Here is a 24,926-nt window from a genome sequence, read left to right on the forward strand (position 1 = left end):
GCACAACTCAGTTATTAAACCGCTGGGAATTCTTCTCCTGAGCTTTGAAATAGGAATAGTGGTTTAAAAATGGGCTTTGACTGTCTTCAGACCAGGGCAATTTTGCCAGAGAACTGAGAAAGAAATTGGGAAGAAAAATTAGTTATCTGTACAAAATTGAAAATTAGTTCAATATCTAAGTTGTTTACATTCTCACTGGATTTGGCAGAAAGGTCATTTTGAAACAAATACTTTGACCTGCTGAAGGATGGATAAAATCAAGAAATGCTCCATGGTTTATTTTCAATTAATATTAGTAATTATAGTATTTCAACTTGTCACATTCTTTTAAAAGTAACCTGGCAAAAAAAGAAGATCTGTTTGGGTTTGATCTAGTTACATCCACTTAAAAGTCTTGATTAAGCTTGTGGTTTTTCTTTTAGAGAGCAGGAAGCACCACACAAGTGGAGAATATTCATGTGACATGGGTCGCTTGGGACTTCCAAAGATCAATTTTATTTTACTTTTTAAACAAAACTCTCTTTTCAGAATATATTCAAAGACCTTATTAAGTGGGAAATGAGGATTAGTACAAACCTCAGCAGAACCCCAGCTCTCATGATCAAATAGAGATCTCTAATCTTTGCGGAATACCTTCAGGATCAAACAGCATTGTTTAAACCACAGCCGTGTACAGTCCTGGAGAAGCAGCTCATATTTCCTTGGGGAGAGGGGCCAAAGATGGAGAATGTGAGAAAGAAAGAACAAGTTCTGCTTACAAGGGGTAGCCTAGTGCAGCACCATGGTGTTTGTCCCTCTTGGGAACAGCACCTTTGGGACCCGCCATCACTGTGTCAGAAGGTCGGGCTGAGCAGGGTTGGGAAAGGAAGTGGGAATGCAATCATCCTCTCCCGCAGGCTGCTCTCTCTGTCACATGAGGTGGCCAGAATCTCACTGAAGTACTGGAGAGAAGAGAGCAGAGGGCAAATCCCATCCTGGGGGCATCACACCCAGCCCTGATGCAGAAAGGGCATGGTCTTGCTGGGCTCAGTGTGGGCTCACCTGGAGCCCCATGTGCAGGGCTGGCCCCAGCACTGGGGAAGGATGTGTAGGTCCTTGGATGCATCCAGAGGAGGGTGACAGGGCTGAAGGCAGGTCCTGGGAAAGGCAGCTGAGGACTCTGGGCTTGTCTAGTTTGGAGAGAAGGAGGTTGAGGAGCAGCCTGAGATGGGCCAAGAGAGGTACTGAGCTCTTCTCCCTGGGATTCAGGGTCAAGATGGGTGGGAATGGTTCAAAGCTGTACTGGGGCAGTTCATACTGGATATCAGGAAGCATTTCTATACTGAGTAGGTAGTCAGACATTGGAATAGGCTTCCCAGAGAGCTGGTGGATGCCCCAGGCCTGTCAGTGTTCAGGAGACATTTGGACAATGCCCTTAACAACACATTGTAGTTTCTGGTCAGCCCTGAAGTGCTCAGGCAGTTAGGTTGATGTGGTCCATTCCAACTGAAATACTCTATTATATTCTAAAATGTCTAAATTTGGCCAGCCATATCTAGTCAAAAGGTTTCTACAAGCAGTTTTCAGTGTCTCCTCTCAGCCATTTACAAAACCAGCCTGTATCTGAACTCTTTGCTGCCATCTGAGGTATTTCAGCTGCTTTTCCCCTTGCCCGACCAGAAAGCCACCTGTTCCACAGCCTGATGCAGTCCTGATCTGCATTATGAGGTGCCTCATGGGGTGCAGAGACAGGATCATGCAGCACCTGGGCATGGCCAGGCCAGACCGGTGTCTCTCGAGTCTGCCTAAGGTCCGCTAGAGGTTAAAGTGTGCAAAGGAATGCAAGCAGCATCCTCCTCTTCCTCTTTTCAACTTCCTTGAGAAAAATCTGGAGGAGGGACATGAAGATGGTGAAAGGTCTGGAGGGGCCATACAAGGAGCAACTGAGGGCACTTGGCTTGCTCAGCTGGAGGATACTGAGGGTAGAGCTGCTGGCTGCAGCTCATCCCAAGGCATAGCGTAGGGACAGTTCCGATCTCTGTTTTCTGTGCCCAGGGACAGGACCCAGGGAAGGGCTGGAGCTGGGCCAGGGCAGGGTGAGGCTGGAGATCAGGGAAAGGCTCTTCCCCAGAGGGTGCTGGGCACTGCCCAGGCTGCCCAGGGAATGGGCACGGCCCCAAGGCTGCCAGAGCTCCCGGAGGGTTTGGACAACGCTCCCAGGGATGCACAGGGTGGGGTTGTTGGGGTGTCTGGGCAGGGCCAGGGGTCAGACTCCCTGATCCCTGTGTGTCCCTTCCCTCTCAGGATACTCTGTGACTCTGTGACCGGGTCAAAGGACAGCCCAGGACACCGCTGCTTTAACACCATCCCTCACATTCCTCTCACATGGTTTTAAGATCCCCAAAAGGCTGATTAGGGAAGTAAGCAAAACGTGCAAAGCGCCTAGCATGACTGCTAAGTTAAAATCCAGCCATGCCTGGTGCTGCCGGCTCATTGCACAGCACAGCCACGAGGTGGAGGTCTTTACAACGCTAATCACAGCAATTACCCCGAAAGCCCAAATTACCTGCCCGAAGAGCCCCGGGCTCGCCTGGCGGTGCGAGGGGGACACGGCCCGGCTGCCCGGGGAGCACAGAGCACACGGGGGTGGCACAGGGGGACACGGGGAGCCGCGGGGCCGGGCAGTGCCCCCCGGGCGGGGCCAGAGCACAGCCGCGCACCGGCAGGGCGGAGCCGTGCGCTGCGCTCGCAAACACACCTGTGTGGCTGGACACAGTTACACACTGTGACACAGATTCTGAGTCAGGGATTGATGTCTTGGGGCTGAAAGCTTTGCTTTTGAAAGCGTAGGATGATAAAATAGTTTGGGTTGGAAGGGATCTTAAAGCCCATCCAGTGCCATCCTTTGCCATGGGCAGGGACACCTTCCACTAGCCCAGGGACACCTTCCACTAGCCCAGGTACACCTTCCACTAGCCCAGGGACACCTTCCACTAGCCCAGCTTGCTCCCAGCCCGTCCAACCTGCCTTGGGACACTTCCAGGGATGGGATAGCCACAGCTTCTCTGGGCAACCTGTGCCAGTGTCCCACTATCCTCAGCAGCCAAGAATTGTTTCCTAATAGCTAGCTTAAGCCTGCCCTGCTTCAGCTTAAAGCCATTAACAAAGCCTGCATTGCACAAACCCCCCCGACCGCATCAGCTCCATCTTCAGCCTGCAGCGCTTTGCTGATGCTCTGCCCTCCTTTGTCTGGAGCTGCCTGCCCTGCCTTACCAGAACTGCCACCGAGCAAACAGCCCACAAACATTCTGGGTCACCTTTTTATCCTTTCAAACATTTCAAGCATATGGCAAACCTCCAAACCATTGGTGTTTTCCCCATTTAAAAAGGCAAAACCTACAGTTCTGAGGAATTTCAGAAGGTTATTGGTTAAATTAGAAACAGCTGAGCCAACCCGAATTGTTCGAACTACCCCCACATTTTTGCCTTAGCTTGAATAACATTGTATTTTTGTCTTACATGAAGGGCAGAAAATTAGATTTAATACTCTTGTGTTTGATTTTTTTGCTTTGGCATTGAAGCAGCTGTAATATCTCTAACTGGGATTATAAATAGGCTATATATAGGAAATAACAGGCCATGGATCTAATGCAGACTCAAGAATTAAGTATATAAATGTAGTGGGAAATAGTATTTTTTTCCAAATGCTGGAAAGGACTAAAGACCTTTGTGCCATAATCTGATTAAATACAGAAAGTCTCCTTCAGGAGGAATAATCTCTTTCAATATAAGTGGTTGACAAATTGGCAAACAAAATATGCAACTCCTCCAAAGGCTATTAAATATATGGTATGTGTAATGCACAACAGATTATTATTTATGCTACAACCCCCAGAAATCCTGCTGTGACTTCTTCAGGGCCATTACATCCATAAAGTCAATCTCCATGCCCCATTCTTTTGGGAAGAACCTACTGTTCCTCCTAACCCCTACCACCATCTGCTCCTATTTAACCCCCCTGGCAATGGCTGAACACACACTTACAGACTACCCAAGTCTCTTTATGTTTTATAACTGGTTCCACATCTCAGATTTAATTGATCACATAACAATAAAAACTTTGATAAATAAAAAAGAGTCCACACTGTGAAGACCTCCTACCTTGAGAGCATTCATATGCTTCCAAAAAAGCCAGGCCAACAGAAACGAAAAAAATGCAAAAAAAAAAATTTTAAAATAGCTGTAACATACTCATCACTTACTTGTTTCCTGTGTACTTCCAGCTGATAAATCATGGAATCCAAATGCAGCCACATCTCAGAGACAGTCCTTCCAGCCCCTCCTGAAGGCACTTGCAGCAGAGGGCAATAGAGAATGTTCATTTCCTCTCACTGCCTTTGACTTCCTGCGCAGGTAAGTCAAAGGCTGGAATGTTCATTTTTTAATCAATACAAATATGCTGATGAAGAGCAGTTTTGAGACTGCAATTTAATATTTAAAGTCTTGCCCTACTATAATAGTAATAGAAAATTGAGAGAAAAATCTCTTGTGTTGTTTAGAGGCACAAACCTTTCTGAAATGCTGAATATTCTGATAAGAAGATATGCATGAAACAGTTACTCAGCTCCTTACAGAAACTAGTTTGGATTTATGCCTTGTGTTCATCTAGTTTTACGTGCTTTCCTATACAAAATATTCATCCTTATAAGTCAGCTTTTTATTCATTGACCTTCAATGAAGTGCAGGCCTGGAGAGGGATATGAAAATAGCATTTTCACTTTAAATTCAATGCAAAAACATGATGTCAGCAGGAAAACCAAGTCACAGCCAGATTTGGTACATTAACTTTCCCAATTAAGTGTTCTACATTGCTATGTGATGAGTATTACCATTGCAGAGAATCAGGCTCTTCCCAGAAGTTCCATTAGACCCAGATTCCAAAGTGCACAAATTCTCCCCTACTTGCTATAGAGAGCAAGGACTGTTCCCTGGCTCCTTCACTAGCAAGCAGAAAAGGAATCCATGAAAGTCCATTTGGGAACAGAAATGAACAGGTAAAGTGTTCACAGGGGAATAACAGGTAGCCACAAGCTGCTTGTGCCAGCAGAGAGGTGGGTGTCTGTGCTAAGCAAGGTGTTCTTTTCCTAAGTGCTGGGTGTATACGTTTATTAAACCAAAGACCAGCCTTGCTCCACAAGAGCCTGTCTTGCACACAACCAGCTCCTCTCCTTTTACCATCAGCTTTGTGTACAAGACATTTTGGTACTCTAAGCACACAGGGATTATGCTCAGTATCTTGTTCATTCTCACAGCACATACTGAAATCAGGAACTGATACGGTGAGGAGATTTGATATGTACAAGGCTCAGGGTTTATTTAAGCAAAGGATCAAAATGCATTATATTGGCTGGAAGCAGAAAAGAAGAGGAATGGGTATAATAAACACCACGGAGGCCAGATATAAAAAGGCAAATATAAACTGCGTATGTGAGGTTGAGTCACACTTTGTGAGTGAAGTGAAAATGGAAGATTTTAAATTAAAAGGCAAAAAAAAAAAAAACCCTTAAAATATTGGCTAAAGGAAACACAGACCTGTTCTATTACTGTCCATTAGTGATGCCAGCAAGTAATCTCCAAATGACTACACAGGAATACAAACTCCCAGGTACACTCCACACTTGTAAGCAAAGTAACAAGTAATGCAGAGGAAAAGAAAACAGAACCATTTAGGCTCATTTTTAGCTGGTTGAAAACACAGAAATGCAGCATAAAGTGCATTCATATATTTGGGGTTTCCCCAAACAGGTTATGTAGTTCCTTCTAAAAGACTGAGAATCTCTATTGTGCAACAGGGATAGAACTAAGGTGAAATGTGATAGACACATAGATAAATCAATATACAGATATATACATGTAGTCCCCCAAAAGAAATGCAGATTTTGCCTCAGTTAGCAACAGAGTGATGACAAAGGCAGAGCAAAGGTGCAGTAAATTTCTAGGACTGGGGAGGATCACAGTATCTCCAGAAAAAACTGGATTGCTCAGGATATTATAGTAGAAATTAAATTATATTTCACAATACAAAGTCATGCACACACTCTTGGGGTGCAGTTACAGAATTTCCAGCTGGAAACAAGAAATAAATTTAAAAAAATAAAACTAAAATAAAAAGTATTTCTATTAATTTGGAAAAACAAAATATGTCCATAAGTTGCTAATGTGGTGCTCTGAAAAAAATACACATGCAAATCCAAACATTGGCATGTTGGTAGCAGCTTTCTATTAAGGCCACGGAAATATGAATACTAGTAACTGACAATGTGAGATTTTATTTGCATATAATTTTGATCATATAAACTTTATATATGTATATGTTTATAAACATATAAAGTTTCCAGATGAAAGAAGACCAGACCTAACTAAACCTTCCTTGAACAAGAGGATGGACCTCGATGGTCTCCAGAGATGCTTTCCAGTCTAAATTATTCTGGGATTCAATGACAATTTTTCCTTTACACTTAGATTATTCCAGTACTCAGAACAGAAAAAGGTCATTTATGTAAAATCCTACCTCTCTCCTTCTCCCAGGCATTTTTCCTATATTTTTGCCCAATGCCAAACTCAGCTTTCTCTGGGAACACCTTCAACTTTTCTACTTTAGCTGTGATCAATTCATTCATTCCCTGTTGGATAGCATAGTTTGTTTTCCCACTTCATATTGCCAGGTGGATATTATGTTGTGGAAATTCAGACTTTTTTGCAGACAGCCTGAAAGTCCAGGCCCAAGGATGTTCATACTCTGCTGGTCCCCAGACACAGCACTAGGCTCTGTGAGCTGTGTGTTTTGGGGTTCTTACATTGGAATTAGGCTAGCAAGAAGTCCCAACTCACCCATTCTTAGTGTATGGGTTCAGGTGTTATTTACCAGCAGAGGTGTTTCAATTACCTTGCAAACGAGGAAAATAATAATGAAAATAATAATGTACAATATGCACTTCATTAAATAGAATATAGGCTTGTTAATTGGCTCAGATTAAGGTGCACTGGTAATTGAATTTATTGTCTCCCTGCTTTCAGATGATACTTTTACATTAAAAGAGTCTCCACGGTCTCTCTCTTTTCAGAACTTCCACCTATGATGGAATGTTTTTCATTTAGGGATCTAATTTTTTCCATTAAGTTCCTGAACAAAAAATGCAGCCAAAGGGCTTGCAGGAGTCACAATTTGCAGTTCATTCCTCAAACAGAACCTGTGCATCCAATTCCCTGCTCCTCAGCCCACTCCTCCTCTTTTACAAGCACCTGCCCCAACAGTCAGGAAAACTTTGGGATGGCTGTGGATGTGGAGGGCAGGAAGGGGGAGAGGAGCAAACCCTCCCAGGGCACAGAGTCCCACAGCTCTTCAGGAAACATTGATCTCATTCCAGTATTGGAGCAGCTTTGCTCCTGCTTTGCTTCCTTAGAAGTGTTCCTGCATCTCTGCTCATCTGCAGGCTGAATGTTTCCCCAAACCATCCCTGGGGTTGTTCCCTTCCCAGCCTGCCTATATCACTCAAGCTGCTAAGGTCAAAATTTCCTTGGTATCTCTTTCCAGCAGGAAAGCATTTTCTGTCCACTGAAAAACACTGCACATTGGGAAATGTTGTGAAGTAGTAAATAGTTATTGATCTAATGAAGAGAAGCTCAATGAAATTCAAATTATTTTGAAAACAAAACTCATCACCAGCAGCTAATACAGATTATCTGCACTTCCATAGTCAAAGCTGCATTACACGTATTAAGGAAGAGAAAGAACTGGGAAGGTTCACAAAGTTCACTAAATCCTTTGCATTCCAGAAAGAGATAAATTCTCATTCATATCTCCATCATGAGCTCTATATACAGAGAGGACACAACTCTGCTTTCCATGAGCATCAACATGCCTCACATATCTTTTCTCCCCACTTATGCCAAATCATTAAAATGTGAGACAAGAAACACTAAGCACAAAATGGTTGGGGACTAACAGAGACATTTCCTCTCTCCAGTTTCTGTTTGTGCCTCTCCTTCCTTTCAGACTCCCTCTTCTGTTGGAATTATTTTGCCTGAGGTTTGATGATATTTGAATAATTTAGCTTAGTCTTGTAGGGAGATGGACTCAAAATTTAGTGACATTTCTTTTCCCTGCTTTAATGACTCCAGAGCTCCTGCTAAAAGGTAGGACCTTTAATTCCCTTTACTGGCCCATGGAAAGCTGTACTTCCACCAGAGGGGAACCTAGCTGCTGTGCCTCCAGCTCTTCCCCAGGTGAGGAGGCGGTCAGAGGAGAGAATGCAGGCTGTCAAAACATGGGAACAGGTCAGCCCTCAGTCCTAACAGAAAATACTTGCACCAGAGTCCAATTCCCCCCATCCCCATGCCCAGTGATGAATTTGTCCAGTTAAACAGGTCAGAAATATCTCCCTGACTCCTCCTAAGGATGAGGGTGGAAGCAGAGGAATCTATAACTCTTCACTTCTTGCCAGATAACTGCAAAGTAACTTCTGGAATAGTTTCCTGCCATGTAGAAAACAATGCTCTGGCAGCAGGGATGTGTGTGAGTGCTCTGCAGGGAGAGCATTGTCTGGCGTGTCAGTGTGTTTGTGTACACATATTAATGAAACAGAGGCCAAACAGGAACTGAACTCTCTCTGGGAACTGCTCCTCCATGGCATACCCAGGGAAGAAGGGAATGAAACATTCAATGGTGTGAAAACTGCGGGAAAACAAACACCACTGTCTTCTATTGTGTCTATCTTTTGGGGAAAACCACACTGAGAATTGTCACAAGTGTGTTTATGCTGCTGTCAAGTGGGGTTTTGAGTTGTGTTATTTTGTGCCATTGCAAGCTCTAACATGATTCAAGGCCACATGAAATGTTTTGTAATTTGCTTTGGATAACTGTTGGAGGCCCAGAGTCACTGGGCAGCCACAGCTTCTCTGGGCAACCTGTGCCAGAGAAGGGAGGGAAGACTTTCCTTCCAATATCCCATCTAACCCTGCCTCTGGCAGCCTGTAGCCATTCCCCCTTGTCCTGTCCCTCCAGGCCCTTGTCCAAAATCCCTCTCCATCAATTCTGTAGGTTCCCCTCAGGCACTGGAAGGCCTGCCCTTCTCACACATTTACACCAGAACATCAAACATACATGATGTTTTTATTTAGGAGGAACTCCATTCCCCCTACCTCACACAGGAAAAATGTGCTTTCTAGGGACAAAAATAAGGAATTTCTTTTAAAAAAACTTCCTAAAAATAAAGTGGGTTCCATGGTTATTTTTTATTATAAAACTGATCAAGTGCCAGGCACTGGTCTTGAGAGAATGGCCAATGTGCTGAGTGTGAGGCCCTTTTGGAGGTTTCTGGAAGGAGCCACCTTTTAAAAATCGTACTTTAATTTTTGCTGTGATTAGAAATTCTGTAGCTATGACAGCAGTGTGCCATCTATATTACAGGACCTTGTAAGAGTATCCATCTGGTAAGGAAAGGATTACTTCATCAAATCTTACAGTTTGAAATCCTCATGAGTGGACTACATATTTACCCTGGGTGCTGTGAAGGGAGGGACACAAGGCAGCAGAAGAGCTGGAAATTTGCCTGCCCAAATGAGCAGACCATCAGCATCCACTGAGGTTTTGAGGTGGTTTAAATGGTTAAAAATGAGCCATTACTTCATTTTTATTACACTACACCTCCCTCTGGAGAGACCCACCTCTGCCAACAGCATAATGCAAGGCTGGGTTTTGAAGAGCTCACAGGCAACACCTAAAGGAATGACAACATGGCTGCAGAAAAACCTTGCTTTAAAGAGGATGCTATTTCATATGAAATACAGAACCCTGAACTCTGGCTTTGTCAGTTTTTTCTGTTCCCATTTATTGCTTGAAAGATCAGGCTAATACTTACACAAAGGATTCATTAGTGAATTTTACAAGAGGATGAAAACACCCAGAACAAGAAAAGGAATCTATTGTGCTTTGAAAAGAAAGTCATGGGGGGAGGAAGAGAAGCAGAGAGAAAGGGAGAGTGTTGTGGCTTTAAATAGAGGCAATCCAGTGACTTTTTGAATAATTAAAATTAATTTTTAATCTTTCTCAAAGAAAAATGAGATGGGCTCTATCCAGGCAGCAGAAAGGCTTAAATATATACGGTATTGGACTAGTAGTTCAGCTTTAGTGGGAGGGAAAAAGTGAACATCTCTGAAAGAGGAAAAGGCAAATAAGCCAAGAGAAGATGAAAAAAACCTGTACAAACCTTTCAGAGAACATCATGGAGAAACCATAGCACTGAACCAACACCAACACCTCTCAAGGCTTATAGACAAGCCAGGATCAGCAAAGAGTCCTGGCCGGGGCACACAAAAGGGAAAGGGCCAAAAGCAGCCCATGACAGTGGGGCTGTCTGGAACGCTTGGTGAGCTTCCCAGCCAACTGCTTCAGGACCTCCAGTCCAAATTCACCTGAAAATTCATGCCTAGGTGAACTCGACAGTTGATTCTACATCAAATGCGTAGGTTGAAAAAATGCATTTCTACTAGCCAAGCAGCTTGAGTTGTGCTCTTGGCAGGTGGCACACACTTACCACATTGTGTCCCATTACTGAATCTATTGGAAACGGTTTTTACCAAGATAAAGCATCAGAAATCTCCATTTTAACAAGAAGGAAAGAAATCTACTCCACTCATAATTAAAACATCTTTGGTATATCCTGCCTCAAAAATAATTTTGTTGTCAAGTGTATATAAAGGGAACATCTTCATGTAGGAGTAGTTCTGCCCACCTGCTATTCTTTGTAAAGTAAAGGAGAGGAATAAAAAAAAATTGCCTGACCTGTGACCACCTTTGGGTAAAGCTTTCTGGCACAAAAATCATGGTGCCAAAGGCACAATTTCCATTGTTCCCTGGTGCAGGAGCTGAGTAGTCAGTGTCCTAGGAGCAGAAATGATGCAGTGTGACTTCCAAGGCAGGCTCAGGACCCTCCTCATGGACAAAATCTGCACTCCAGGTACAATACATTTCCACACACAGATGTTAAACTGAGGGGCAAACAGGAAGAGTCAGTAAGTACACCCTTCTCAAAGTTTGCTGGTAGAAGAATCCTATCAGTTCTGTGGGATGCAGTTGCAGTTGCAGTAATATTGAAAAATAATGCCTTGGTTTCACAGAATCACAAAGGTTGTAAAAGACCTCCAAGGCCATCAAGTCCATCCTTCAAATCCCACAGTGCCCATTAAACCATATCATGAAATACCACATCTACTCATTTCCTCAACTCTTCCAGGGAATGGGGAAAGGCAAAGGGATTTCTTTACAACTCCCTTCCTGATTAAGAAAGGCATCAAAATGAGGTTTGCTTGACATGAATTAGCAGTAGTTGATGTGCACTGAAATGTTTAATCCCATACACAGACCCACAGGTAACTCTCATCTCTGAGCTGTTGCCTCCTGCCTTCTCCCCACACGTTGCTTCCTTTCTCATCCATCCCAAACCTGAAGAGAGGGATTTGTACCCAGGATTTCAGAAGGAAGGCAGTGGGAAGGGAAGGGGAGCCTTTCCCACTGCTGACCTTGAGCAGTTTACTTCAGTGTCAGGGAAAGAGATAACTCTGTTTACATTTCCATTCCCTGGAAAGATCACAAGATTATTTAGATGACGTCTAGACAGTGCTCTGAACATGCCAAAGAGCCACATAAAGCTCCGCTTTATGAGGAATAGTCTCCCCCTTTTTTTAATACTCTAATTTCTAAATACATACAGGCAGCCAAAATGCAGAGCTGAGTATGCCAGCAATGCTGGGTAAATCCCTGGCATCACACATCAATCTGCTCTTTCATGTGAAATTAAAGCCCTCTCTGACCAGAGCGGAAACAAAAGGCGGGCACGGAACAGCCAAAGGAAAAACAGAGACTGGGGAGAGAGGAATTGGAACAAATTGAGCTGAGTTAACCTGTCTGCTTGACTCTAACCACAGGGCAGATAAAGAAAACCATTTTCTGCCCAGCTGATGAGCCACAAACATCCCAAGAGGCTCCCCAGCAGGCCCTCACCAACCACATGCCATATCCAATGTCCTTCATTCCCTACATGCAACTTCCATAGGGTGTCTCCCACCTAAAAATGGAGTGTTACAAGGGTCTGTGGCTCACCTTTATACAGCTGTCTTGGAGTGACCTGGGAGAAATTACCCATTTTTCTGCACTCTCCATACACACAGCCAGGTAAAATGCAATTTACGTTCTGAGCTTTGCAATATTTAAGACAATTTGGATGGTAAAGCAGCCTGAAATGTTGAATTAAAAGACATTACAGAAACATTACCCATTTTAAAGTTAAATACTCGATTTATTATTTGGTTTAATTGCCCTGAATTTTCACACATTAACATGCAAACCACATTGAGTGTGGTGCTGTTTCCAATTACAACAGCTGATTTATCCAGGATGGAGGTTAGAGGCATGATAACACTTGCATTTGGCTTAACAACCCACCCATTTCACAGAGTCAATGAAGCTCTGCTCCTCTCCTCAGTTACACTTTGCTTCCATAGCTGTACTCCTACAACTATAGAAGGAAATTAAGAGGAAATTAAGCTGCAAATGGATCTCCCTGTTCACCAAATTCACTCTCCAGTTGGCACAATCAGTATTTCTGTATCATTATTATAATCCCTTTCCTAATGCACTGAGTTCCCTCCTCCTCCTCCCAGGAAATCTGCTAAGAACCTCATTACTGCTTGGAAGCCTCCATGCAGTTTCCAGCTTATGCTTGGACAATTCACATCCTTTTGTCCTTATGACAGCCTCACCTCCAGCTTCCCAGCTTTTCCCCTGCTGGCACAGGCCCCCAGCTCTCTCCTTAGACAGGAGTGATCCCATGTACTCCCACAGGTCCCAGCTCCAGCTGAAAGAACCACAAAGGAAACCCAGAGAGCAACCCAGGGACGAGCAGGGAAAGCCCAGTTCTGCTGGATGGGTACCTGGGACCTGCCAGTGCCATGGCACTGAGCAAAATTCACCTGGCCCTGCTGTGTCTCCTCAGTATTGAATCTGCCTGAACCCCTAAAGGCCTTTTCTCCCTTTCCTGCCAGGGTTATCCATGCAGAAGGAAGCCCCTTCCTGCTGCTGCCGCCTGTGCCTGGGAAGGGGGGTGTGCAGGGTGGCCCATGCTGGCCACACTCTGCAGCTCTTCACCAGAATACTGATGGCTCTCTGTGTGAAGCAGCAATTCTGTCTTCAAAATAGCACAGCATGTGCTGTCTGCATCTTGGGAACCTCCTGGCAGCTGTCAGGCCTCAGGTGGGAAAAGGTGAACATTATCAGGACAAACAGCAACACAACTGCTCTCGGGCTTGGGGTGGAGGCCATTTCCCACACATTTGAAGAAAACAATCCCAGGGGATTAAAAAAATTCACACTTTTTTTTTTCTTCATAAAATCTACAATAAAAACAGACCATATTAAGCAGAAATGAGCCTACCAGAACTTATTAATAACTTGAATTCTTCCACTGGAGCCCAGCCAGCTACCCTTGGAAAAAATTCCTGTTTACTTTGTAGTGAATGTGAGAGACATGCAGTCTGCCAGAAGCTGCTACGACAGTAAAAACACAGCCAGGGGCTGTCACAAATGGGGAAATCACAGAGAAAGTTAACTTTTTAACTTCAAGGACTAGATTAAAATAATATCTATTTGGTTAAAAGTTATTTACTTTATCACACAGAAGACTTAAGTTGCCTTTACATAAAAGCTGTTCTAGTTCAAAGGCAATTTTCAGCTGCTTCTTCAATAGTTAGTTTGGTTTTAAACATTTTTATTAGATTTACAAAGGAAATTACTTTCCTTGTTGTTTTCACTTGGGCTGAGATTAATTTTTTGCCCTACAACTGCATCTTTCTTTGCCCAAGCCTCAGGCAGGATGGTTGCATTGAGAATTCCTGTCAGTGTCCTCTCTCAAGGTGCTTCCTAAATCCTTGGGGGATGATTAGACGCGCCTGACCTTGTGGCTCCTCAGCAGTTTGATCCTAGGGTGACTCCCACATAAATCCTGCCCTAAGCTGTAGGTCTGTGATTTCAGAAATTGCACAAAACATATTCCCAGTGCCCCCAAGCCTGAAGACCGAGGCTTAATTAAATGACAGGCTCTTTGAGGCAAAAAAGAGAGTAATAAGTAACCTTAGAGCTCCTGTGTTTTGTGCTGTAAATTGGGATTTCTTCCCTCCTGATCTTCAACACAGCTGGATTGATTTCTTTATCATTTCTAGTCCTTTGTATACATTATTTGTATTCCTTCTGTCTTGGGAAACCTTAATGTAACCCTAAATTGAACATGAAGGCACTTTCTACTGTTCATTTATGTTCTTAATCAATCCTTTCGCTTATCTTATCTTTCATAAGCAACTTTCATTTTGTCCCACAAAGCAGGCCCAGGATCTGCAGATGTCTGTCCTCCCACAACAGCCCCTGCACCCCTGCTGTCACAATCCCTTGCTGTCTCTTATAAATTTTCCCATTGTCCTTCTCATCCCTTTAAAGCCCATTTTCTAGGCTTTGTTGTGCTTTATACTTGAGACCAAGAACATGTTTAAGTCTCTTCCTGCAGCCGAATCCAAGAATGGCTGACCTGATAACCCCACAGCAGCAGTGAAAACAGGAGACAAATGTCACCTCAAAGGGACACTTGAGCCTATCTGGCCCTGTCAGGAGCAGGAAATACCAGGAGTCTTACGTCAAAGATTTCTAACCTAAATCTGCAGACCCAAGGGGGCTGGAATGGCTTGAATACATTTCAGATAAACATCCAGACTTTGTGATGATAATCCAAACTCTTTGGGAATGTGGAAGTTGTGAGCTTCACCCATCAGCAGTACCTTGAGTGCATCCTGCACCTTGAGGACAGCCCTGATAAGGCTGTTTGTTTGTCCCCAGCTGCAGCAGCGCTAATTAGGTAGGAAGCTGTGAACCAAGGGATGCTGCAGACATTGCCAAGTGGCTCAGGAGAAATAAATCAGAGCTGTCCAAAACACAGCCCCATACCAGGCACTGGGAAGAAAATTAACTCTCTCCAAACCAGTATGAGAGACTATAAATATTTTTAAAGTAAGAATAGTGGTAATAGTGGACTCACTGTCCTAGAAAAGCAGGATCTTCAAGATAGGAGAAAACATTTTGAGCACCTCCTCATAGAAATTCAGGAGTCAAGTAACTTTAATTTGACCTTGGAAATTAAGTCAGCTATATCAAATTAAGGCCAGATTAATTCTGATTACAATTAACCACCTAGAGGCTTAATACAGTTTGACTACATGTTAATACATGTTAAAATCACATTTTTAGTTAATTTAAATTATTGCTTGAGTGTTCCTGCAAAGGTGAGTCCTAAATCTCAACAATATTAATCAGCCAAAAGAAAGGAGGACTTGCATTTACCTAATCTTTCTCTATTTGTTTCATAAAATCTTCATTGTGAAATCTGCTCAGCATAGTGCATTAAAAGACCTGTCGGGCTGCACTGGAAAAACCCTGTTAGTTTGATTAAATTACTCAAGAGAATAAAAAGGACAGATATTTTCAGAGCTTGCTGGTAAAACACACCTGGCTCAAGGATTCCTGCAGGCAGCCTGAGAATTTAGCTGGGGTTACACACAAATGGACTAATTCATAGAATCTTAGGATGGTCTGGGTGAAAAGGAGACTGCCAATTAACTATTAATTATGATTTGCATCATCAGTGTGAAGGAAAATTCACTGTCTCCAGCTTCTTAAAGAAAAGGGAAAACCACCAGAATTTCCATTGAGTCTCAACAGCCAATTTCCACAGAAGTGGGTACTATCTTTAGTGGGCAAAAGTCTAGACAGACTCAAACTCCAGTCTCCCTCAGGCTAACTCTGTTAGCAAGGGAGTCACACATTGTCTGAGAAGCTGCTCCTCCTTCCCAGCAGCAACCCCTAACCCTGCTGCACCATCACCCACAGACACAGCAACTCATCAGCTCATTCCTCCTTTTACCCTGGCCTTTTGCATCTCCCAGGTATTGTCTACAGGTGTAAACTGTCCAACCTGAATCAAAACTGCTCAATCTGGAGCCCCTCTTGCCAGTTACTGCCTTTAAGGAGCTAAAAGCCAAGAGCAGAGTTGCCTCATCACACCTCCAGAAGGGCCTGGCTGACCAAACCTTTGGCTATTAATCACCAGTCACAGTAATTGGTCTCCCAGAGGATATCGACCCTCCCTCCACACCCTGCTTGCTTTTCCTGGCAGGCAGCTGCAGCTAATTCATTAACACAGACAGCAATTACCAAAGGGTTGGTGCTCCCTTTCCTCCTGCTGGGGTTCTCACAGTTATTCAAAACATGCACAGCTGTCCATCACAACACAGCACTTCTCATCCCACAGAGCTGTGACCACCTTAAATAACCCTAATTACTGACTATGCCCATTCCTAGAAAGAAACAGCATTTATCATAGAACCCCAGACCGGCTTGGGTTGGAAGAGACCTGAAAGCCCATCTTGTTCCATCCCTGCCATGGCCAGGGAAACCTTGCACTAGCCCAGGTTGCTCCAAGCCCCATCCAACCCAGCCTTGGACACTGCCAGGGATCCAGGGGCAGCCACAGCTTCTCTAGGGCTAGGGTCCCCTCACAAGGATTCCTTCCTTAGATCACATCTGCCCTGCCCTCTGTCAGTGGGAAGCCATTCCCCCTCATCCTGTCCCTCCATCCCTTGTCCCAAGTCCCTCTCCAGCTCTCCTGGAGCCTCTTTAGGCACTGGAAGGGGCTCTGAGGTCTCACCTGAACCTTCTCTTCATCAGATGAACACCCCCAGCTCTCCCAGGCTGGCTTCAGAGCAGAGGGGCTCCAGCCCTCAGAGCATCTGTATTTATCATCATCATTTATAGTTCTCACCAGTCAGGATTTTATATGCCAGCCCTGCTGGATTTTATATTTTTGTAGAGATGATTGAGAGAAATAAGGCACTATTTACAGAAAAATTCCCAACAGGGTCCTAACAGGCTCTCATGTAAAGCCATCGTTTTGCTTTCTATTTGCTGTCCCTGTGGAACTGAAACCCACTGCTCCAGATTATTCACCCCTATCTATTCATATGCAGCAATGGATGTGAAGACACCCCAGGCTGGCTGCTGGTGCCAAAACCCTGTAAGGACATTTACTGCCATTTGGAATATTTTTACTTCAAAGGAAAGGATTAATGAAGATTATGGAAATGATCCTCAATGTCTGTGATTCCACTGACCTCTTTTCCCCAGATACCACATAATGATTTGTTAAGCTACATGTCAGCCATATGAGAGAAATGTTAAGTGCAATGCAGAGTGGGAAGTGCAATATTCGAGATGTACACGCCACTTCCAAAGTAAAAATACTTCTGAAGCACAGCCAAACACCACTGGCACTCAGAGCCAGTGTCCTGGAGTGGTGTAGCATTGTTTGAGGCAATGTAAGCTCCCACATCCCCAATAAATGTGTATCAGCTCCAACGCAGCTCAAGTACCAGCACTGCATCTGCACCACTCCAGCATTGCTCTCTCCGCCCTCCTGGCTGCTCCCTGAGCTGCAGATCCACCATGAATTCATCCTGTGACTGCTTTGTATAACCATGGGATAGCAGGGAAGGAAGAGAGAAAACAAGACAAGGGTACTGTGATAACACGTGAGAGACAAACAATTTATCAGATCAAAGAAGATTACAATATGAAATTTTTAAAATGTGGCACAAGTCACCTGGAGAGGCTGTGGAGTCTCCATCCTTGCAGATACTAAGAACTCAGCTGAACTTTAGCTGATATCTCCTGATGACTTCCAGAGATCCTTCCAATTTGTAATTTTTACAGGATCATTCAGGATGGAAGGGATCTCAGGATGTCTCTGGTCCAAGCTCCCATTCAGGGTCAGCTTTGAGGTCAGACCAGGCAGGTCCTGGAAATATCAAAGAGGGGAGATTGCACAAACCTCCAAGGTCTGATTTTCCTCATGTGGGAAAAGTCACTCCTTGTATCCAGTCTGATCCTCTCAGGTTTAAGTTCTGCTCCTCCCACTCTGCATTAGAGTGAGGAACTCCAACTTCTCAATAACACCCTCACAGGTACTGGAGGCTGCTGTGACCTTCCCCAAAAGCAGACTCTTCTCCAAGCTGAGCAACCTCCCTCTTCTCAGCTTCTGACAGAGCAAGTGCCCCAGCCCTGAGCACCTTGGTGTTCTCCACCGGACTCCCTTCAGTTTAGCCTCTTCTGTACCAGGAGCCCCAAGCCTGGCACGGATTTGGGATGTGATCTCCTGGGTGCTGAGCACAGCAGGTACCCAAGAAGTGCTGGCCCTGCCCCTGCTGGTGCTGCCAGGGCACTGTGGGCTCCCTCACTTGGTGCCCCAGCCTGGCCCTTTCCTGCAGCTGACCCCAGGCAGGCAGGGCTGGATCTCTGGCAGGCCTTCCCAGGCCTTGCCAGGTTTGAAGAAAGTTTTTGTTTGTTTGACTGATTGGTTGGTTTTTATTTTTCTTTTTTTTTTTTTTTTTGGTAGAAACCTAAAGGAGAAAGTTATGGGAGAGTCTGTCAGGACTGCCACATACTTTGGTGGATAACCAGTCTCTCTGATATGCTAAGCTGTAAATGAAAAGGGTAGGAAATGTTCCATCAGTCATTTTCCCCCAAGGCCTGTTTATTTCCCTCACAATGCCAGACTGGACACACCAGCCTGTTTGGCTGCCCCTCTCAGGCTCTGGGTGTGCACTGGGCACAGGGAAATGCCCCTTTCCCTCAGGGATAGCCCTGGGCACACACTGGGCACAGGGAAATGCCCCTTTCCCTCGGGTACAGCCCTGGGCACACACTGGGCACAGGGAAATGCCCCTTTCCCCCAGGCACAGCCCTGGGCACACACTGGGCACAGGGAAATGCCCCTTTCCCTCGGGTACAGCCCTGGGCACACACTGGGCACAGGGAAATGCCCCTTTCCCCGGGTACAGCCCTGGGCACACACTGGGCACACGGAAATGCCCCTTTCCCCCAGGCACAGCCCTGGGCACACACTGGGCACAGGGAAATGCCCCTTTCCCTCAGGCACAGCCCTGGGCACACACTGGGCACAGGGAAATGCCCCTTTCCCCCAGGCACAGCCCTGGGCACACACTGGGCACAGGGAAATGCCCCTTTCCCCGGGTACAGCCCTGGGCACACACTGGGCACAGGGAAATGCCCCTTTCCCCCAGGCACAGCCCTGGGCACACACTGGGCACAGGGAAATGCCCCTTTCCCTCAGGAATACCTTCTGTGAGACAAACACAGCAGGGCTCATCCCAATACATTTGATGTAACTCTGTAAGAAATATGAATAATGCAGCTCACTTCCAAAGGAGCAGAACTGGGGTGCTGTGCAAGTTCCTGGTGCAGTCTGTGAAGAGCTGTTCCCCTTCCTAAAGCAAACTAACAATCTTTGGCACCTAAGTTAGGTACCAGCCATCTCATCCTTAAACCCAAAGTTTCTAACTCAGTAAATGCGGTTTCCCAGACGTTGCTGGAAAAACACTTGGGCTCTGTCCTGTTTGAATGGAGATGCATTTGCATTTTAAAACAAGAAAAAAGACCCATCTGTAGGAGTATATGAATAGCTGCACAGCTAGTTTGGGGCACAACTATTGCAAGGTGAGGATGCCATCAGCTGCATCACCAGAGCTCCTTGAGAGGGCTCTGTGCCAGCTGGGCGACTTGGAACCTGGTGCTGGCCCTGAGTTGTGCCATCACAAATGTCATACACAAAGGCAAGCTGGCTTTTAATTTCTGATAAATAAGAAATGGAATGAGCAGCTTTTTTGCCCCTGCCAATCAATCTTTATGTGCCCTGCAATTACCATTGACAACACATGGAAAATTTCAGTGACTAAACCCCAGAAGCTGGTGTTTTTCTACTTCTAAATTAGTAGTTTAGTGGATTAAGGTAAAATATTTGCCTGAAAATATCACCCTGAAAGTATGTTAAACACTGGGTTAGGGAATAATGGTGTGAGTAGCCCAGGAAAGACAAAATCTGGAACTAAACCTCTATTTGCAGGTTGGTACCAAGAAATGACAGACACAAACAAAGCTCCTACACCCACAGAGGAGCTGCTCTGTGTTTTGTTAGAAGTACCATGTGAGAATATGCAAAATGAAGTGCTAGTGAATAATTTGCACATGCAAATCCAGCCCAAGCTGAAGCGCTGAATTTTGATCTCCAGGAGCAGAGCTCTGTGCAATGCCCATCCCTCCAGGCCTTGGAGCCACACTGCCAGATTTGCCTCTGTTCCTGATGGGGATTCCTTGTGCTCCCTTTCCTGGAAGCCTTTTTTTTTTTCCACCACAGAAGCTTAATAGGAAACTGGACTTTGGTATTCAATAGCTGAGGAATGGCTCTGTTTCCACCATAAGATGGGAAGAGGGAGGTGGTATGAAAAACCAAAAGGAAATACTTAGACTGGACTGCAGATCCTGCTGCCAGGAATAGTTATAAAAGCAGAGGCAGATCCTGCCCTACACACTTCACTTCTTTCCTTCCACTGCAGCAGCAAAATAACCCAGCAAGGCCACAGCAATCCTGCTGCTGCCTTAAACCATGAAGTGCTTTTCCAGTGGTAGTTTTCTGTGGGGAGACAAAAGCCATACGGTTCTGAGGACTGTGATACGTTCCATGTTCTTTGGTTTGACATCTCCTGCAGCCTTCAGGAGGAAGGCATCCAATCCAGAGCCCTTCCTCAGCACACTGGCAGCCACCACGTGCCACGGACAGCAAACATCCTCAATTCCACAGCACCAGGATTAAGAGCAAGCACAGTTCTGAGAGCACCTCTCCATTTACATTGTACATCTATTCCCTTCCAATATGTTGAAGCTGTCAATACTGCAATTAACATGTCGATACTCCAATTAATATTTCTCTGCCTACTCTGCTAGGGCAGAGCAGAATTCATAGCTGTTTGTTACTTTAAACAAGGAGACTTGCAGGAGAAGCTGCCATGAGCTGCAGCAGCACTGAGCTGCAGGAGCACACCTGAAAGGGTGAAGGGAAAAAGAAAACCTCTTGTGTCAGGCTGGAGGGAGAACTGAGGCTACAGGAGCCAGAGGAAGCAACAAAGTGACACAGGCAATGCAAGTCTAAACCTTTGAGTTCAGGGGCTTTCGTCATTCATATAATCATGAATTCTTCTGTCTTGCATGACTCTTATCTGGATTTACAGGATCCAAGAGTGAAGTGTTGGGGAGGAGACTACCCAAGCTATAAATAACTGAGAAGAGAAAAGCAACAGGAGATTTCAAGGCTTTGCTGATTCAACAAGAAGGCACGAAATTCCTCTCTTTCACTATTTAAGCAGTTATTCAAAATAGAGCTCTTAAAAGTAAGGATATTCGAATATTATTGCCAGCAGGATATGCTGACAGCCCTTATACTCTCATTTAGTCCTTATAAAGTGTAGGAACAGGAATGTGCAAACCATAAACTGCAAAGGTAGCATCTGCAAGCCTTCATTCAAGGTTCCTAATTGCTCTGTGATTCAACCAGACATGTGGCTCTTTTTATTTATTATTTGTGCATATTCAGGCAAACTGGCTGGTATTAGCACATGCCTGGGGACTGGCCTTTTTCAGAGAGGTGTTGGCATATTTTGTTTTTAGGAGGTCAGTGGTTTGGGACTGGACTGAAACATTCCAAAGCCAGCATAAACATTTCTTTTCTTTCAGATTATTCTCAGGGAAAAATAATACTCTGGCCATTGCAGCTTTAAGAGTTACAGCCTTACAGCTAGTGCTTTCATCCTTGGCTTATACCAACACCAGTACAATTCCACAACCCTCCAGGTGCACTTCACCCCTCAAAAAGATCAGAGATTGATTTGGAGCTCCAAGACCAGAGGCAGATGCTGTTTAAGAGCACATGTAATACAAGGAGGACAATCAGTGCTACAGAACTAGTCCTCAGAGCCTGTAGATTCATTTTCAAGGGTACAGTAATGCTCCAGGTCACTGGCTTTACCTCCAAAGATGGGCTGTGTTTTAACTCCACAGCCTGAGGTAAACACCTACCCAACACTCCCTGGGAAGCAAAGCACAAGCACAAAACCAGCTGCAAGCACAAAACCAACACAGGGTGAACCCTGGTTTCAGTTCTCTTCTAAGCCAAAGAGATACACATTGTCATGAGAGGATGCACGAAATAGCCCAGACCTTCCAAAAGTCCATATCCAGGTATCCACCATAAGAAAACAGTACCCTAAAACATGAAAAATGGGACTCATTTACCCTGTGCAGGAAACATACACCTCTCTGGTGGAAGGTGTCCCTGCCCATGGCAGAGGGTTGGAATGTGATGATCTTTAGGGTTCCTTACAGCTCAGAGCAGTCTCTGATTCTGTGATTTTATTAACACTGTAGAAGTAACCTTGAGGGATGCTGAGCTCAGGGACCTTGGGACAGCTCTGACTTAGGCTGCCTCTTTCAATTTCGGCTAAAAGGCTTTATTATGAGGTCTGGACTAATAAAATCCTTTTGAGTGATCTCAAAAAAATCTCCCAATTTGTTATTAGATCACTGTCTTGATTTGAAAGACAGGTGTCTGCCAAGGAAGGCGGGAACCTCCCTTGGAATGGAGAACACGAACCCCCTCTCTCCAAATTATTATAGCTTTGAAATTAAGGGACTTCCAGGCAAAGGTATGGAAAAAGGAATAAGAGTTCTTTAGTAGGATGTATGTGCACCACAAGGCAAACAAGCAACAAGAAAGAGAAGAAAGGAAGAGTAAACCAGGGAGCCCCGCGCAGCCCCGTCCCGCTCTGTAAGCAGCGCCCCTGCGCTGCAGGTCCGCGCACAGCCGGCAGGGGCGCTGCTGCTCCCCGCGGGCGGGGCCGGTGCCATGGCTGCCCCGCGCCGGCAGGGGGCGCGCCTTTGCGGGCTCGGGGCCCGCCCGGGCAGTGGCGCGAAGGGACGGAGGAGAGGCTTTGCTTCGCAAACCCTGGGGCAGCCGACGCCGCTGTCCCAGCAGGACCCTTGGAAGCAGCAAGCTGGGACAGCGGGAAGGAGCAAAATCCCGGGGTGGAAGATGAGATGTACCAGAACTCCGCAGCTGTAGCTGGAACCGTCCCGGCTGGCAGGGGTTGCACGGCTGCAATGGGGCGAGTAACTCGCAGCAGCGGCAGAGTTACCCGCGATGGGGCTCCGGGCAGCAGCAGCCCGGCTCTCGAACAGGGCACAGAGAGAGAGAGAGACTCCCTGAGAGGGGAGAGGGGCTGGGGATCCCGGGGTTTCCCCTGAGCCCTCGGGCGGATGGTGCAGGGTTCTTTGTTTGGTGAGGCAGGGCTGCTCAGCAGTGCTGGTGTACCACACACCGGGCCTCTCTGTCTCTTGCTCTCAGCAGGATCAAGTCTGTCTCTTCCCCTTGAGTGTCTCAACACCTCCCCCTCACATGCTACAAACAGTATTACAACACCCCGGTGTTGTTACACCTCCCAGATGCTGCAGACTTTCTTGCTTTTCACTTGTTCCCAGCTTTTTGAACACAGAATCTCTAATTTCATTGAAAAAAACATCAAAACACACCAAAACCAACTGTAGCCACATTGTTGAAGACCTGAGCTTGAAAACAAGAACATAAGATACAGGATTTACACTGATGTTGACAGCAGCCAGCTCTTACTAACCCTCAGCAATGGGCTGCAGAAGTCCTCCATGTAGGGAATTGGTGATTGGACCTACAAGAAGTCATTTTTCTATGGTCATCCTTTAAAAAGAATGAAAGTGAGAATAGGTGTGGTAATTATAAATGGCTTAAGCCACTTTCAATTCTGGGCTGCAAATAAAAGGCATGTACCCACTTAATGCCAGTTCTTGCCCGCAGAGCAGGCCCAAGTCAGTAGATCCACCTGTCAGCTACCAGAGAAAAACAATAAATAGTTTTCCAGCCAGATGAACTCCCTCACCTGTCTGGCAGTGAAAGCACATGACAGTGCTGCTGACAAGGAGAGGCATGACCAGCAACTTCAGAGAGAGCAGATCTGGTAAGGTATTAAAGGTGAGGCTCTTGTGTGCTTGAGCTTTGCTTGAACAGAAAGAAACCCCCATTCTCCCTCCCTTGTAAAGGAACCCAGAAAATCACGATATGTATTACCAGCATTGATGTTTAGGTATTCTATGTGTCACTTGGAGATACAGAGCCAGGCAGTAGCTGGAAATAAGAAACTAAATGTGACAGGAACTAGAGAGAGAAGTGGGAGGAGAGGCCTTTGACCAGAGCCACAATAAAGAGTATGCCAAGAGAGCCAAGCATCTGAAAATGGGCTCAGCAAAGACACTGGATAGAAAAGTGCTGTCCATGTTTCATTTTGAAACTGGTCTTTACCTGTCTTGAACTGAAAATATCCACTCAAGCATCCACTCAACCAAAACATTTTATATCCTGTACAATTCTGTTCTGTTTGTATTCTAGAACATGTCCTGGGCCTCTCATAGACCCCTTATAGAAGCCCAAATTTCAGAAATACACAAGCACAGCCTGAATCCTGAGAAAACAAATAACAATATTTTCCAGCATATTCAGTGAATATTATTGCCAGTCCTGCGAATCTGCTTTCTGCAACTTAAAAAAAACCCCACCAGGCACAACACAAAATAGGAAAAAACAGAGGAAACCATAACTATACATAAACAGCCTGAACTTCCTCCTCCTCCCTCAGCAAGAGGGCTTTGGTTTTCCCCTCACAGCTGTTTAGAGGTTAGGAAAGGTCACTTGAGTACTCAGGCAGCTGAGGACGATGAAACTCACTGCTCCTGTCTGTGTTAGGGAGCAGGGAACTCCCTCGTTTTCAAGCTGAGTTTCACAAACCACAGATATTGGGTGCTGAGAGTCAGAAGAACTCTGGATATGGTCCTGTAGGTGTCAAGAGAAAACCTGCAGCTAGTT

At 45.3% G+C, this 24,926-nt stretch overlaps 1 long non-coding RNA gene across 2 annotated transcripts; it reads right to left on the bottom strand.

Moving 5' to 3' along the window:
* Positions 1–925: 925 nt before the first annotated feature.
* On the bottom strand, positions 926–23,808 carry LOC137479187 (uncharacterized). Of its 2 annotated transcripts, none has more exons than XR_011002026.1 (4): positions 23,636–23,808; positions 10,823–11,028; positions 4,242–4,404; positions 926–1,201 (listed from the first exon to the last, which is right to left on the bottom strand). It is a non-coding gene; the product is annotated as an uncharacterized lncRNA (long non-coding RNA). The 2 variants fall into 2 exon arrangements; XR_011002027.1 differs by lacking the exon at positions 23,636–23,808 and adding an exon at positions 11,404–11,633.
* Positions 23,809–24,926: the final 1,118 nt, after the last annotated feature.

Source organism: Anomalospiza imberbis, chromosome 9 (assembly GCF_031753505.1).
Source record: "Anomalospiza imberbis isolate Cuckoo-Finch-1a 21T00152 chromosome 9, ASM3175350v1, whole genome shotgun sequence".
Taxonomy (NCBI): Eukaryota; Metazoa; Chordata; class Aves; order Passeriformes; family Viduidae; genus Anomalospiza; species Anomalospiza imberbis.